The 17,793-nt window shown below is 42.1% G+C and overlaps 1 pseudogene across 1 annotated transcript in view; it reads left to right on the top strand.

The window, feature by feature from the left end:
* Positions 1-14,572: 14,572 nt before the first annotated feature.
* LOC109866445 (ryanodine receptor 3-like) overlaps positions 14,573-17,793 on the top strand; it is a 264,698-nt pseudogene continuing 261,477 nt past the window's right edge. The window contains exon 1 of the transcript XR_004212016.1: positions 14,573-14,694. The product of XR_004212016.1 is annotated as a ryanodine receptor 3-like (transcript). The remainder of the gene's footprint in view (positions 14,695-17,793) is intronic.

The following is a 17,793-nucleotide window of genomic DNA, read 5'->3' as shown; positions in this document are numbered from 1 at the left end:
TTTTATCTCAGAGAGAGAGGGAGAGAGAAAGAGACAGACAGAGAGAGTATGATATAATAATTTTGCATGCCCAATTTTTCAGTTTTTGATTTGTTAAAAAAGTTTGAAATATCCAATAAATGTCGTTCCACTTCATGATTGTGTCCCACTTGTTGTTGATTCTTCACAAAAAAATACAGTTTTATATCTTTATGTTTGAAGCCTGAAATGTGGCAAAGGGTCGCAAAGTTCAAGGGGGCCGAATACTTTCGCAAGGCACTGTATACATATGAGATGAAAATGTAAACAAAGTGGCATAGTTAAAGTGGCTAGTGATACATGTATTACATAAAGATGCAGTAGATGATATAGAGTACAGTATATACATATACATATGAGATGAATAATGTAGAGTATGTAAACATTATATTAGGTAGCATTGTTTAAAGTGGCTAGTGATATATTTTACATCATTTCCCATCAATTCTCATTATTAAAGTTGCTGGAGTTGAGTCAGTGTGTTGGCAGCAGCCACTCAATGTTAGTGGTGGCTGTTTAACAGTCTGATGGCCTTGAGATAGAAGCTGTTTTTCAGTCTCTCGGTCCCAGCTTTGATGCACCTGTACTGACCTCGCCTTCTGGATGATAGCGGGGTGAACAGGCAGTGGCTCGGGTGGTTGTTGTCCTTGATGATCTTTATGGCCTTCCTGTGACATCGGGTGGTGTAGGTGTCCTGGAGGGCAGGTAGTTTGCCCCCGGTGATGCGTTGTGCAGACCTCACTACCCTCTGGAGAGCCTTACGGTTGTGGGCGGAGCAGTTGCCGTATCAGGCGGTGATACAGCCCGACAGGATGCTCTCGATTGTGCATCAGTAGAAGTTTGTGAGTGCTTTTGGTGACAAGCCAAATTTCTTCAGCCTCCTGAGGTTGAAGAGGAGCTGCTGCGCCTTCTTCACGATGCTGTCTGTGTGGGTGGACCAATTCAGTTTTTCTGTGATGTGTAGGCCGAGGAACTTAAAACTTACTACCCTCTCCACTACTGTTCCATCAATGTGGATAGGGGGGTGTTCCCTCTGCTGTTTCCTGAAGTCCACAATCATCTCCTTAGTTTTGTTGACGTTGAGTGTGAGGTTATTTTCCTGACACCACACTCCGAGGGCCCTCACCTCCTCCCTGTAGGCCGTCTCATCGTTGTTGGTAATCAAGCCTACCACTGTTGTGTCGTCCGCAAACTTGATGATTGAGTTGGAGGCGTGCGTGGCCACGCAGTCGTGGGTGAACAGGGAGTACAGGAGAGGGCTCAGAACGCACCCTTGTGGGGCCCCAGTGTTGAGGATCAGCGGGGTGGAAATGTTGTTGCCTACCCTCACCACCTGGGGGCGGCCCGTCAGGAAGTCCAGTACCCAGTTGCACAGGGCGGGGTCGAGACCCAGGGTCTCGAGCTTGATGACGAGCTTGGAGGGCACTATGGTGTTAAATGCCGAGCTGTAGTCGATGAACAGCATTCTCACATAGGTATTCCTCTTGTCCAGATGGGTTAGGGCAGTGTGCAGTGTGGTTGAGATTGCATCGTCTGTGGACCTATTTGGGCGGTAAGCAAATTGGAGTGGGTCTAGGGTGTCAGGTAGGGTGGAGGTGATATGGTCCTTGACTAGTCTCTCAAAGCACTTCATGATGACGGAAGTGAGTGCTACGGGGCGGTAGTCGTTTAGCTCAGTTACCTTAGCTTTCTTGGGAACAGGAACAATGGTGGCCCTCTTGAAGCATGTGGGAACAACAGACTGGGATAGGGATTGATTGAATATGTCCGTAAACACACCAGCCAGCTGGTCTGCACATGCTCTGAGGGCGCGGCTGGGGATGCCGTCTGGGCCTGCAGCCTTGCGAGGGTTGACACGTTTAAATGTTTTCCTCACGTCAGCTGCAGTGAAGGAAAGTCTGCATGTTTTAGTTGCTGGCCGTGTCGGTGGCACTGTATTGTCCTCAAAGCGGGCAAAAAAGTTATTTAGTCTGCCTGGGAGCAAGACATACTGGTCCGTGACTGGGCTGGTTTTCTTTTTGTAATCCGTGATTGACTGTAGACCCTGCCACATACCTCTTGTGTCTGAGCCGTTGAATTGAGATTCTACTTTGTCTCTATACTGACGCTTAGCTTGTTTGATTGCCTTGCGGAGGGAATAGTTACACTGTTTGTATTCGGTCATGTTTCCGGTCACCTTGCCCTGATTAAAAGCAGTGGCTCGGCCTTTCAGTTTCACGCGAATGCTGCCATCAATCCACGGTTTCTGGTTTGAGAATGTTTTAATCGTTGCTATGGGAACGACATCTTCAACGCACGTTCTAATGAACTCGCTCACCAAATCAGCGTATTCGTCAATGTTGTTGTCTGACGCAATACGAAACATATCCCAGTCCACGTGATGGAAGCAGTCTTGGAGTGTGGAATCAGATTGGTCGGACCAGCGTTGAACAGACCTCAGCGCGGGAGCTTCTTGTTTTAGTTTCTGTCTGTAGGCAGGGATCAACAAAATGGAGTCGTGGTCAGCTTTTCCGAGAGGAGGGCGGGGCAGGGCCTTATATGCGTCGCAGAATTGGTGGTGTTTGCAGCTCTATAAAACACATTGTATTGCTCAGATTCTCAAACTTAATATTTACATTCACTGACACAGGATAAACTTTATCCCTCATGCTGGCCCAGACCAAACCAGTAAGTTACCACTCACTATAGCTGCATTTCTCCACATGGCCAGGCTGATAGTGGTCTTCTCCACATGACCAGACTTCTAGTGGTCTTCTCCCCATGACCAGGCTGATAGTGGTCTTCTCCACATGGCCAGACTGATAGTGGTCTTCTCCACATGACCAGACTGATAGTGGTCTTCTCCACATGACCAGACTTCTAGTGGTCTTCTCCACATGGCCAGGCTGATAGTGGTCTTCTCCACATGACCAGACTGATAGTGGTCTTCTCCACATGACCAGACTTCTAGTGGTCTTCTCCACATGACCAGACTTCTAGTGGTCTTCTCCCCATGACCAGGCTGATAGTGGTCTTCTCCACATGGCCAGACTGATAGTGGTCTTCTCCACATGACCAGACTTCTAGTGGTCTTCTCCACATGGCCAGGCTGATAGTGGTCTTCTCCACATGGCCAGGCTGATAGTGGTCTTCTCCACATGGCCAGACTGATAGTGGTCTTCTCCACATGACCAGACTGATAGTGGTCTTCTCCACATGACAAGGCTGATAGTGGTCTTCTCCACATGGCCAGACTGATAGTGGTCTTCTCCACATGACAAGGCTGATAGTGGTCTTCTCCACATGACCAGACTGATAGTGGTCTTCTCCACATGACAAGGCTGATAGTGGTCTTCTCCACATGGCCAGGCTGATAGTGGTCTTCTCCACATGGCCAGACTGATAGTGGTCTTCTCCACATGGCCAGACTGATAGTGGTCTTCTCCACATGGCCAGGCTGATAGTGGTCTTCTCCACATGACCAGACTGATAGTGGTCTTCTCCACATGAACAGACTTCTAGTGGTCTTCTCCACATGACCAGACTTCTAGTGGTCTTCTCCACATGACCAGACTTCTAGTGGTCTTCTCCACATGACAAGGCTGATAGTGTTCTTCTCCACATGACCAGACTGATAGTGGTCTTCTCCACATGACAAGGCTGATAGTGTTCTTCTCCACATGACCAGACTGATAGTGGTCTTCTCCACATGACCAGGCTGATAGTGTTCTTCTCCACATGACCAGACTGATAGTGGTCTTCTCCACATGACCAGGCTGATAGTGGTCTTCTCCACATGGCCAGGCTGATAGTGGTCTTCACCCATTTTAATGCTCTTCTGCTCATCCTTGAAAAATGCTATGAGGTCTGAAATAGACACCAAAGTCAACATACTGTACTAACAATTATCTAGGCTAAGGATTCTAAATGGATTAAATCATTTTTTTGGTCTTCATCAATCTACACAAAAACTTTTCTTTATTTTTTAAATGCAACTTTGTTGAATCAACATTGGCAGCGATTACAGCCTTGAGTCTTCTTGGGTATGATGCTACAAGCTTGACACACCTGCATTTAGGGAGTTTCTCCCATTCTTCACTGCAGATCCTCTCAAGCACTGTCAGGTTGGATGGGGAAAGTCACTGCACATCTATTTTCAGGTCTCTCCAGAGATGTTCTATTGGGTTTAAGTCTGGGCTCTGGCTGGGCCACTCAAGGACATTGAGAGACTTGTCCCGAAGCCACTCCTGCATTGTCTTGGCTGTGTGCTTAAAGTCGTTGTCCTGTTAGAAGGTGAAACTTCACCCCCGTTTGAGGTCCTGAGCACTCTGGAGCAGGTTTTCAACAAGGATCTCTCTGCATTCAGGCCAAAGAGTGCAATCTTGGTTTCATCAGACCAGAGAATCGTGTTTCTCATTGTCTTAGAGTCCTTTAGGTGCCTTTTGGCAAACTCCAAGCAGGCTGTCATGTGCCTTTTACTGAGGAGTGGCTTCCGTCTGGCCACTCTACCATAAAGGCCTGATTTGTTGAGTGTTGTCCTTCTGGAAGGTTTTCCCATCTCTACAGAGGAACTCTGGAGCTCTGTCAGAGTTCTCGGGTACTTTATCACCTCCCTGACCAAGGCCCTTCTCCCCCGATTGCTCAGTTTGGCCGAGCAGCCAGCTTTAGGAAGAGTCTTTGTGGTTGCAAACGTCTTCCATTTAAGAATGATGGAGGCCTCCGTGTTCTTGGGGACCTTCAATGCTGCAGAAATGTTTTGGTACCCTTCCCCAGATCTGTGCCTCAACATAATCCTGTCTCGGAGCTCTACAGACAATTCCTTCAACATCATGGCTTGGTTTTTGCTCTGACATGCACTTTCAACTGTGAGGTGTACCTTTCCAAAACATGTTCAATCAATTTAATTGACCACAGGTGGACTCCAGTCAAGTTGTGGAAACATCTCAAGAGTGATCAATGGAAACAGGATGCACCTGAGCTCAATTTCGAGTCCCATAGCAAAGGGTCTGAATACTTATGTAAATGTATTTTTAAAACCTGTTTTCAATTTGTTATTATGGGGTATTGTGTGTAGATTGATGAATAAGGCTGTAACGTAACAAAATTTGGAAAAAGGGGAAGGGGTCTGAATACTTTACGAATGCACTGTACTGCTCTGCTAACTAGCTAGCTAAAGTGTAGTCACTGGCTAGCTAAGACAGAGAAAGGGGACTTAAATTCATGGATTGGGCACAAAGATCTCTGATCCCGCGCTGGTGAATGGTAGTTTAGTGTTGGCTAGAGATGAAGTGCAGAAGCTTCCTGCAGGAAGTTGTAGTGTTGCTGAGGTCTTTTCTGTTGCTATTTAGTATTTTGAGTTTTGGGGAGTAAATTGAGGTGAATATATTCATAAAACTCACCTTATCCAAGAGAGAATTACATGGCTATCAAAACGTCACACCAGGGTAAGCCTACACAAAACACAGACCTTATATGGAGTAGTTCTAATATCCCATACGCAAAAATGATTGGAACCATTACTGGGTTTTACGGCTAGGTTTTATGGGTATTATGATATGTACACTGTGCCGGACAATAGACAATAAAGTTATCTTTTCATTGCCAAGATGGCGTCACTTTGAGTGGGTGTATTTGAACGTACATCCCGATAAACCAGGAAGATAATGATCAATACTCATGGATTTTAATTTAAAAAATTGTAAACTGACCCTTACCTATATGAAGTAACAGAAGGTGATTGGAAAACACGGTGATCACGACTCCATTGGCTGAACAGATGCTAATCACGATGGAAGCAGCGAGACAGAAGCATGCAGCCCACATATTTTGTATTTGTATTTATTATGGATCCCCATTAGCTGCTACTTTGGCAGTTAAAGACCTTCCAGAACTCATGGTAAAAGACTCCTTATATTCACCACTGCCACCTAAGAGCCCTCCTGCCAAATACAGGGCAGTCGAAAATTATTCTACCAACCCTGACATTCTCAAAGCCATCTTTGAGAAACTGGCCATTAATGAAAAGACAACAGAGTCTACCTCCAAATCAATGGAGTCTCTCTCAGCCACTGTGCAGCAGCTCCTCAACCAGGTGTCAACCCACATCGCCACAGCAGCAGTAACATTAGGTTCGTTTTAGACTTGATTGAGCTGATTCAGTTGACTCCGAGGCTATTATTTTATTCCTCGACTTTTGTGAAGCATTTGATACAATAGAACACAAATTCCTAATTCCTTCCTTGTACACTTTTGGTTTCGGGACTATCTTTGTCTCTGATATCAATATGTTTTATAACAATATTAATAGTTCTATTATGATTAATTGTAACACAACCAGAATATTTAATATTCACCGTGGTCTACGCCAGGGTTGTCCTATTTCAGCTTTCTTATTCCTTTTAGTTGTAGAATTATTATCTATTAGCATTTTAAACATCCCTGAATTAGATTGCACTGAAAATAGGAAACACTGTCACCACTGATAAATCCACCATAATTGAGAATTTCAATAAGCATTTTTCTACGGCTGCCCATGCTTTCCACCTGGCTACTCCTACCCCGGACAGCTGCACTGCACCCCCAACAGCAACTCGCCCAAGCCTTCCCCATTTCTCCTTCTCCCAAATCCATTCAGCTGATGTTCTGAAAGAGCTGCAAAATCCGGACACCTACAAATCAGCCGGGCTAGACAATCTGGACCCTTTCTTTCTAAAATTATCTGCAAAAATTGTTGCCACCCCTATTACTAGCCTGTTCAACCTCTCTTTTGTGTCGTCTGAGATTCCCAAAGATTGGAAAGCAGCTGCGGTCATCCCCCTCTTCAAAGGGGGGGGATACTCTTGACCCAAACTGCTACAGACCTATATCTATCCTACCGTGCCTTTCTAAGGTCTTCGAAAGCCAAGTCAACAAACAGATTACCGACCATTTCGAATCTCACCATACCTTCTCTGCTATGCAATATGGTTTCAGAGCTGGTCATGGGTGCACCTCAGCCACGCTCAAGGTCCTAAACGATATCTTAACCGCCATCGATAAGAAACATTACTGTGCAGCCGTATTCATTGATCTGGCCAAGTCTTTCGACTCTGTCAATCACCACATCCTCATCGGCAGACTCAACAGCCTTGGTTTCTCAAATGATTGCCTCGCCTGGTTCACCAACTACTTCTCTGATAGAGTTCAGTGTGTCAAATCGGAGGGTCTGCTGTCCGGACCTCTGGCAGTCTCTATGGGGGTGCCACAGGGTTCAATTCTTGGACCGACTCTCTTCTCTGTATACATCAATGAGGTCGCTCTTGCTGCTGGTGAGTCTCTGATCCACCTCTACGCAGACGACACCATTCTGTATACTTCCGGCCCTTCTTTGGACACTGTGTTAACAACCCTCCAGGCAAGCTTCAATGCCATACAACTCTCCTTCCGTGGCCTCCAATTGTTCTTAAATACAAGTAAAACTAAATGCATGCTCTTCAACCGATCGCTACCAGCACCTACCCGCCTGTCCAACATCACTACTCTGGACGGCTCTGACTTAGAATACGTGGACAACTACAAAAACTTAGGTGTCTGGTTAGTCTGTAAACTCTCCTTCCAGACCCATATCAAACATCTCCAATCCAAAGTTAAATCTAGAATTGGCTTCCTATTTCGCAACAAAGCATCCTTCACTCATGCTGCCAAACATACCCTTGTAAAACTGACCATCCTACCAATCCTCGACTTTGGCGATGTCATTTACAAAATAGCCTCCAATACCCTACTCAACAAATTGGATGCAGTCTATCACAGTGCAATCCGTTTTGTCACCAAAGCCCCATATACTACCAACCATTGCGACCTGTACACTCTCGTTGGCTGGCCTTCGCTTCATACTCGTCGCCAAACCCACTGGCTCCATGTCATCTACAAGACCCTGCTAGGCAAAGTCCCCCCTTATCTCAGCCCGCTGGTCACCATAGCATCTCCCACCTGTGGCACACGCTCCAGCAGGTATATCTCTCTAGTCACCCCCAGAACCAATTCTTTCTTTGGCCGCCTCTCCTTCCAGTTCTCTGCTGCCAATGACTGGAACGAACTACAAAAATCTCTGAAACTTTATTTATTTATTTATTTTGCTCCTTTGCACCCCATTATTTTTATTTCTATTTTGCACATTCTTCCATTGCAAAACTACCATTCCAGTGTTTTACTTGCTATATTGTATTTACTTTGCCACCATGGCCTTTTTGCCTTTACCTCCATTCTCACCTCATTTGCTCACATTGTATATAGACTTGTTTATACTGTATTATTGACTGTATGTTTGTTTTACTCCATGTGTAACTCTGTGTCGTTGTATCTGTCGAACTGCTTTGCTTTATCTTGGCCAGGTCGCAATTGTAAATGAGAACTTGTTCTCAACTTGCCTACCTGGTTAAATAAAGGTAAAATAAATAAATAAATAAAAAAGAAGGTATTTCAATATTTGGAAAATAAATAAAAAAAATATCTCAATTAGCGATACAAATCTGTTTCTGAAAGATAAGGATCGAGTTGCTATTGCACTTAAAAAAGAACTGTACAAAGCAGAGGGTCACGTTTCGTCTACCCTGCTCCATCCCTATCTGTAGCTGATCAAACCAGCAAGGATATCAACAACACTTTCCTAGACTTTATATGGAAAAATAAACAACGCAAACTTAAGAAGTCTGTAATATCAAACCAAAGAGCGTGGATTGTGGACTTGAAGTACTATATTTCATTGATATCAACAATACCATGAGAGTAAACTGGATAAAAGATGTATGCTGACCTATGAATCTATATGGTACTTCATTCCCTGTCATATTTTTATGAAATTGGGCAGTCTTCAATTTTTGTGGAAGTGCAAAAATTCTCCAGCAAAATTACCTATCAAACTGTCAAAATGTAATGAACAAGCCCTTTTAGCCTGGAAACTATGTTATGTCCACAACCTCTTCCCACACAAGGAACTTCTGTGGAACAACAAATATATTGTTGTTAAAAACAAGTCTATGTTCTTCCCTAATTGATTTGAAAGAAATATGATATTTGTGCTTGAGATATTTAATAAAGAAGGAAATATACTCTCTTATAGGAAGTTCTTACAAACATATAACTTCCCAATACATTATAAAGAATGTAATTCCATATGCAAAGCAATACCTTCAGGATTTACTAAATTAATAAAAATCTAATTTGTGTTTTGGAGAACATGTCAAGGTAGATGCACAATGTATGTTGGAATGTTGCCCCCTGCTGGATAATACATGTAATAATACATTAATTAGATACTTTTATCAAATCAAATGTTATTTGTCACATGCGCAGAATACAACAGGTGTAGACCATACAGTTAAATGCTTACTTACCAGCCCTTAACCAACAACACATTTTGTTTTAAATAGCCCCAAAAAATAAATAAATAAAAGTAACAAATGTCTCCAAGAACAAGATCTCTCCTAGAGGGAAATTCTTCTGGAATGCATATATTACTGAAATTGAATGGAAGAAAGCTTGGTTGCTCCTTCACAAATTTTGAATATCAAATAAAGTAAAATAAATTAACTTTAAAATCTTGCACAAAATATCCCCTTGCAAGAACGTGTTGTCTAAATTCATGGCTTTAGAGGACATATGCCTTTTCTGTGATAAAGAAGGGGAAACTATTATACACGTTTTTTTTTACGAGTGTGATTCTGTGAAGTTAGTTTAGAGCGAGTTAAGTATTTACATTTTTTATTCCATCAATAAGACCCATGTTTTTACAATGAAAGATGTAGTATGTTATTGTTCAAATGAAAACAAAACTACTGAATTAGTCGTTATTTTTTCATTCTCTCTGGTACATTGTATATCACAAAAACACACGTTTGAAATATGTCCCCAAATGCAATATATTTTTACTTGAAATCCAATATTTAATAAAATCTCTAGAATTAGTCAATAACACAAAAAAACAGTGTATTCTTACAACTCTATCATAGGTTTGTACAACTGTAACCCCTGGTCTTTATTTCATTTATTTGAGGTACTTTAACTTTTGAAAGTCAATTGTTGTGATTTTATTTTTTTAAACTTTATGTTCTTTTTGTTTCTTCAGAGAAAATATATGTGTAGTGATGCACTATGTTTTTTTGTTGTTGTATTGTAATTTGAAATTGTATAATAATAAAAACAGCTAAATAAAATTAAAATAAAGTAGGATTTTTTTTTAAATTGTGATTTTCTGACAATGTCTGGTAATTAGTTATTGCACTATTATTACAATGCACTGTTTCAATCGTATTCAACTTTTAACATGTTCGGATCAATCCGATATGAGTTTTGCCCTAATAGTCCTGAATACAGACCACCAATGGGCAAGTCATAATTACGCACACATTACGCACAGAAAAAAACGATCTGCATCAAAGTGAACACATAGGCTAAAGCTACCCCAAGACGACAAAAGTGTCAAAAGCTATGATGAAAATGTACATTTTAAAATGTCTCCAAGTAAATTTTCAAAAACACTAACACAGAAACTATCGATAAATACTTACACTTTTCTTTTGCATCCTCAGACCATACATTCCAAAGAGCGCTGGCATAACAGCATGCACAGAGACGTACATTTTCAGTTTGACAAGCGACAGAACCCGGCCTGCTGCTGTGACTGACAGGTCATGAACCAATGGTCTCTGTCTACCGGCTATTGGGACGGCTCCAATTTGAGCATTTGGCTGAAATCCAGTGACAGTGAACCGTGTGACAGGTATTGGATGGGGCAGACAGGCTACAGACAGAATAAACAGGCAGACGGTGAAAGGGGATTTAAGGGTAGCTAATACCTTAACCTTAATCCGTGCAGGGTTTCTCTATCTAATAGAATAAACCTGGAGACAGATTAACATATAGGGGAATGAATTTAACCTACAAGGTAGGCTTACTGAAATACTGTGACCACCTGCAACTGATGTTGTACAGAGTTTTATGTATCCAGGTTGCATGTTTGGGGTGGCAGGTAGCCTAGTGGTTAGAGCCAGGGCCAGTAACCAAAAGGTTGCTAGATCGAATCCCTGATCTGAGAGGTTCTGCCCCTGAGCAAGGCAGTTAACCCACTGTTCCTAGGCCGTCATTGTAAATAAGAATGTGTCCTTAACTGACTTGCCTAGTTAAATTCATCCCCTATTCGACAAGCACTTTCATCTCTTACGGTATGAGGGGCTGATTTGGACCGTTACCCCTAAAAACCCAGCATCTATTTGAGCTAGATCACCTATCTATGTGTGCCCACACTATTCAGGTCAGTAGATCTGAACAAAACACACGCATGCACGCACGCACACACGCTGAGTGCACTATATGAGGCTAATCTGACACCTGAGCCAGCTGTCATGTGGTTGGTTGATGAAGGAGGAAATAGACCTCCTGCTGGCCGACCCAGAGTCTTTGCAGAGCAGCAAGTGCACCTTAACACACTAGAGTAATGTCCTGTATAGTTCACCTTGACACACTAGACTAGAGTAATGTCCTGTATAGTTCACCTTAACACACTAGACTAGAGTAATGTCCTGTATAGTTCACCTTGACACACTAGACTAGAGTAATGTCCTGTATAGTTCACCTTGACACACTAGACTAGAGTAATGTCCTGTATAGTTCACCTTAACAGTCTGTGTTGTCGCACACTCTTACACCATGATTAGTGCTATCGGGATCCTTGTGATGTCCCTACCCTGAACCTTAACCCTAACCCCTACCCTAACCCTAACCCCTACCCTGAACCTTAACCCTAACCCCTACCCTAACCTTAACCCTAACTCTTACCCTAACCCCTACCCTGAACCCTAACCCTTACCCTAACCTTAACCCTAACCCCTACCCTGAACCTTAACCCTAACCCTTACCCTAACCCCTACCCTGAACCTTAACCCTAACCCCTACCCTGAACCTTAGCCCTAACCTTAACCCTAACCCCTACCCTGAACATTAACCCTAACCCCTACTCTGAACCTTAACCCCCACCCCTACCCTGAACTTTAACCCCTACCCTGAACCTTAACCCTAAACCCTACCCTGAACCTTAACCCTAAACCCTACCCTGAACCTTAACCATTTTAAATGTCAACTTCAATGGGGGTAATATCAGTGCCAATTTAGCATTTCTAACCATTTGCGTAGCATTTATGATTTTCATATATGCATTATGTTACCAGCCTCAAACTGAATCTGAAAGTGGCCTTTAGTGATAACGACAAACGGACACAAAAGTTATCGTCCTGACAGTTCTGCCACTTTCTTTATTCTCTTTATACCTTTTCTCATTTCAAATATGTCCTTATTAATTCATTTCAATCGATTGATAACTAATTACAACAAAACATTTAATACACATACAAGTGCACACATTAACTTACACAACACAAGTGCACTTTACCTATAGTATATCTCCTCATTCCCCAAATATAAACACTTTTAGATCAAGATAAACAACTGTCATGTCTGAATATTGCTACACATGTAGAAAACGGATAAACATTACATTCAGCTTCAAAACAGTGTAGCCAACATGAACTAGTCTCTCTTGCACCTGCACTACGTGCACTAAAGTCCGTTTACACAGGCAGTGTGCGCCTGTGAAAAATATATATATTTAATATATTTTTTTTTACTACAGCTAGCATAAAGCAAACAGTCATTCTCAATCACGTTTTTCACAAAAAGAAAAAAACAAACACCTCAAACCTTTTCCCAAACGTTATGATGTTCTTTCAATATTATACATTTTAAACATGCTGTTACATACATGTAACATTAGTGATAAAGATAAACTTTCACAGTTCTGTCACTACATTCTGAGGAATGGTGTGCGCGCTTGGCCTGTACGTGTTGCTTCCCCCACTACTATAGTGCAACAGCGCCATCTACTGGAATTATGGACTAACTACTGCCAAAGCCTGTAGAAAATAAGAGTTAGATTGATAAAACGAATAAACGTTGGTTTAAAAAATAATAAAGTGCTATCTATTTGTTGACTTTGTTTTTCAACCCATTAAAATTACAACGAATGGTCCACTAAGTGGACTCCACTAGATGTCAGCAGTGAGTTCAACAACAAAACACTTATGTGTGTGCTATCACGTCATAATCTGTAGACGGACACTTTTCATACATTTCTCCAAGTGTGATTAAGGCAGTGCAAGCATGTGGTCGTGCACGTGTTGGCAAAGAGAGAGTTCAAAGTTGGAGTTGACTAACCAAATGGAATCCTTCGGCTAATGTAGCCGCTACATAGTTTCTAAATAAGTCTATCTCATTTAGGACTACTTTACGTTAGGCTACTTCAGGGATCAGCATCTTTGATGAGGGCCAGGGCCACACAAAAGAAAAGAACTCAGTATACCGACAGCTAATTACTTGCAATTATACACATTTAGCTATAAGGCAAATGTTTTCCGTTTTTAATATGATAACTGATAATCAATGGGCCCCACCCCAGTCAGTAATTTGATCGTGTTTACCACACATTTAGATTGCTGGCTGCTAGACTCATTTACCAATCTAAAAACAATTTGCTGACATGGGCTAATTTAGTGACGGCTGATGCACAACCACATTTCGGAATTGCAGCTGATGTATTATATTAGTCTAACTCTCAACAGTATGTTGAGCCACGACTGAGTTAAAAAAATATATATATATTTATTTAAAAAAAATGTTTTGTCAAATTGGCCAGCCAGTTGCCCATCCCTGATGATTTAATCCTATAAATTAAATTAATGGTTGTTAGTATTGTAACTACAACACCTGGACATGAGGAAAACGGCTAAGCAGGCAGCATTTTGTCAACCAGATAGGGCTAATTAATTCCCTACAATGTAGCCTGGGGTCCAGTGTTTGGGTAGGTAGGCTATGCCAAGGCTGTGTACGTACATTGCTTTACGTTTCTTTAAAAAAAAAAAGGTAGCGATGCACCCAAACAAAAGAGAATCATATTTTTTGAAGAGAGGACAGTCATCCTTGCAGACAAGAGTAATCCATTTTCAATTGAGAAGAATACGATTGTTATCATTGTTTTCAAGAAATCAATGTAGTAAAATTGTATACACTTTTATATTGGAGCTGTCTGTTCCATCTCAACAGAGAGTGACAGAGCGGGAAAGAGAGAGAGATGCCCCTACAATCTAACTTTGTATTCAACACAATTATTGTTATTCAATTCTCCGTTCTGACCCATTATTATTATTATTATTAACATAAAACGAATGACTCCTGCTATTTAAATACGCCTGGCAGAGTGATAGTGACAGACTTTGTCATTTCATTGTGAATCATTAAATAGCAGTAGCCTCGTCCGCTTGCCGAGGCGTGCTCGTCTCCTCTCCTCTCGCACCCACCATAGCTCACTCAGCGTACTGCTGACATTGGCAGCCGCAGGGAGCACACAGTCTGGGGTGGGTAGGCATTGAGTGACAATCCGCGGTGAGGTGTGCAGTGGACGCGGGGGGGGGAGGGGGGGGCTTGCCCGGTCTGCCCTATATGGTTGTGGAATTAGCTCCATGCTAATATCGGCAGGAGAGCTACAGCATCGCGTTTCTGTCTAGCCTACTGCATCTCCAGTCAGTGGTGGCTTTCATAGTCTAAACAGGCTCCTACACAGCCATGGCTGAGGGCGGAGAAGGAGAGGATGACATCCAGTTCCTGCGAACTGTAAGTAGCTACCTTATTTGCTTACTTTTTATGCATAACCAAAGCGTTTTTTGGGGGGGGACCGGGTGTCTTGAAAGGAAGTGTTCTTGGATATGGCTTTAAATGGCAACAACTGGTGTCACTGCTGGATAGAGAGTCTATCATTTGCTTGAATACCTGGACTAATGCAAAATCAGGATATGAAAACTGCTCTGACTTCAAATAAAATAGGTGCAGTTTTATTTTGGGTGTTTTATATAATTCATGAGATCCTGCCCTTGTTGGGAAGTTGACCTAGGTGTATGGTGCACGCTATGGGCTACTGTGCAGTGAGCGAGTTGCATATTGGCTCTCAGAGCACCTGTCGCCAGAGCTCGAGGCACATTGGAATTTAAATGAAAGTCCCAGCTGCAGGTGCAATGGCACATTTAAATTAGGCCTTCATAATTGTAAAAAAAGAAGAAGAAAAAAAGCAGAATAAAAGTAGTGATTTTTGCATAATCATTGTAATATAATTGAGTTTGGAGTATGGTTGTATCTGTTTTCCTCCTCTTAAATGACAATGATATATCGACTAAACTTAAAGAACATAATGTTTCTTTGATTTTCCTCTGGCTTTCTGTCTGTGTGTGGGTTGTAGTTGCTTGTGAAAAGGCTACTGTTGATTTAATCATCAAAATAAACGCTAAGACTATTTGAACCTTTGTGCTTTGCTTTGACTCAGGGAGAGGTGTTTTAATACGTTCTGTTCACAAGTAAGATAACCCCAAGCATGGCTCTGCTATTTTAGAGCTATTTTAGTGGTTCGATGAAGATTACTTACACTATGCTACATAGAGTTCATGTGGGGCTACAAGGCATTTATCTTTGTAAACGATACGATGTACAGTATGTATGTTGGCCTGGTGTGAATAACCATCCATCACAGTTGGTTCGCCATTGACGTATAGGCTAGTCCTGACATATCTCTTGGAGTGTGATATTTTGTGATACCTTAGATATGCTGTGCTGATAAACTGTCCAGCGTCATACAATGGAGGATAACACACTTCCAGAGAGTTAGAAAGATCCAACAGGCTGGTGTGTGTGTCACCAGATCAAACTTTGATGGTTGATGGTTGATCCTTTACCAGAGAAGGCAATACAGATGTGTAGTTGATCAATAACCAGAGCAGAGAAGACAGATGTGTAGTTGATCCTTTACCAGAGAAGAGAAGACAGATGTGTAGTTGATCCTTAACCAGAGAAGAGAATACAGATGTGTAGTTGATCCTTTACCAGAGAAGAGAAGACAGATGTGTAGTTGATACTTTACCAGAGAAGAGAAGACAGATGTGTAGTTGATCCTTAACCAGAGAAGAGAAGACAGATGTGTAGTTGATCCTTTACCAGAGAAGAGAAGACAGATGTGTAGTTGATCAATAACCAGAGAAGAGAAGACAGATGTGTAGTTGATCCTTTACCAGAGTAGAGAAGACAGATGTGAAGTTGATCCATAACCAGAGGAGAAGACAGATGTGTAGTTGATCCTTTACCAGAGAAGACAAGACAGATGTGTAGTTGATCCTTTACCAGAGAAGAGAAGACAGATGTGTAGTTGATCCATAACCAGAGAAGAGAAGACAGATGTGTAGTTGATCCATCCATACAGTATGTAACGATAGAGAGAAGACCTAGAGGTGGCTGTTTGACAGGTCACAGGTCGGTCACCAGTATTTAACGGCCTACAGTGTTTAACAGGCCTGTGATATGCTGATCCTGTTGGCTCTCTGATTCCCCTGACACTCACACCACTCAATGGCATCCTGATTATCTAGCGAAAACAGCCATATTCCAGGGGGTTTCACAGGCCCCAAGCACACATAACATCAATAGTCTAATCAGGCTGTCATGAGAGATTATCGGTAGTCAGTCGATACAAAAACATGCTCCTTAGCATTAATTAAAGCACTGATTGTAAATGTGTTAGGATCTGATTTATATGTAATTCATTGACCTTCATAATTAGATAACTAAGTATAACTTAATTTCTGCACGTCGGAAGAGATGTTATAGATGATTCAACCACTGTTCCACAACAGGTCATTTTTTTCAGTTTGTGCACAGAAGTATCTGTTTATTTAATTTTTGCTGAGTCTGAGTTAGAATACCTCATGATAAGCTGCAGACCATCCTATTTACCAAGAGAGTTTTCATCTATATTTTTTGTAGCTGTCTTATTACCACCACAAACGGATGCTGGCACTAGGACCACACTCGACAAGCTGTATGCAAACAAGAAAATGCACATTCAGAGGTTGCGTTTCTTGTAGTCAGTGATTTTAATGCAGGGAAAATTAAATCAGTTTTCCGTCATTTTTACCAGCATGTCACCTATGCAACTAGAAGCGAAAAAACTCTAGATCACCTTTACTCCTCACACAGACAAGCATATAAAGCTCTCCTTCACCCTCCTTTTTTGCAAATCAGAATATAACTCTATCCTCTGGCTTCCTGCTTACAGCAAAAAGTCAAACAGGAAATACCAGTGACATACTCAATACAGAAGTGGTCCGATAAAGTGGATGCTAAGCAACAGGACTGTTTCGCGAGTACAGACTGAAATATGTTCCGGGATTGATCCGATAACATTGAGGAGATTACCACATCACTCACCGGCTTCATTAATAAGTGCTTAGATGACTCATCCCCACAGTGACCATACGTACATACCCTAACCAGAATCCATGGATGACAGACAACGTTCATACTGAGCTATCGGCTAGAGCTGCCGGTTTCATGAAGCGGGACAGTAATCTGGATGCTTATAAGAAATCCCGTTATGACCTCCGACAAGCCATCAAACAGGCAAGACGTCAATACAGGACTAAGATTGAATCCTACTACGTCAGCTCTGACATTCGACAGATGTGGCAGGGCTTGCAAACTATCATAGATTACAAAGGAAAACCCAGCCATGAGCTGCCCAGCAACATAAGTCTACCAGACGAGCTAAAGGCCTTCAATTCTTGCTTCTATGCAAACAACACTGAACCATGCATGAGAACACCAGCTGTTCCCGGACGACTGTGTGATCTTGCTCTCCGTAGCTGATGTGAGTAAGACCTTTAAATAGGTTCA

This window comes from Oncorhynchus kisutch, linkage group LG12 (assembly GCF_002021735.2).
Source record: "Oncorhynchus kisutch isolate 150728-3 linkage group LG12, Okis_V2, whole genome shotgun sequence".
In the NCBI taxonomy this organism is placed as follows: Eukaryota; Metazoa; Chordata; class Actinopteri; order Salmoniformes; family Salmonidae; genus Oncorhynchus; species Oncorhynchus kisutch.
The sequence above is the reverse complement of the archived record's forward strand: the minus strand, read 5'-3'. Positions and strand labels throughout refer to the sequence as shown.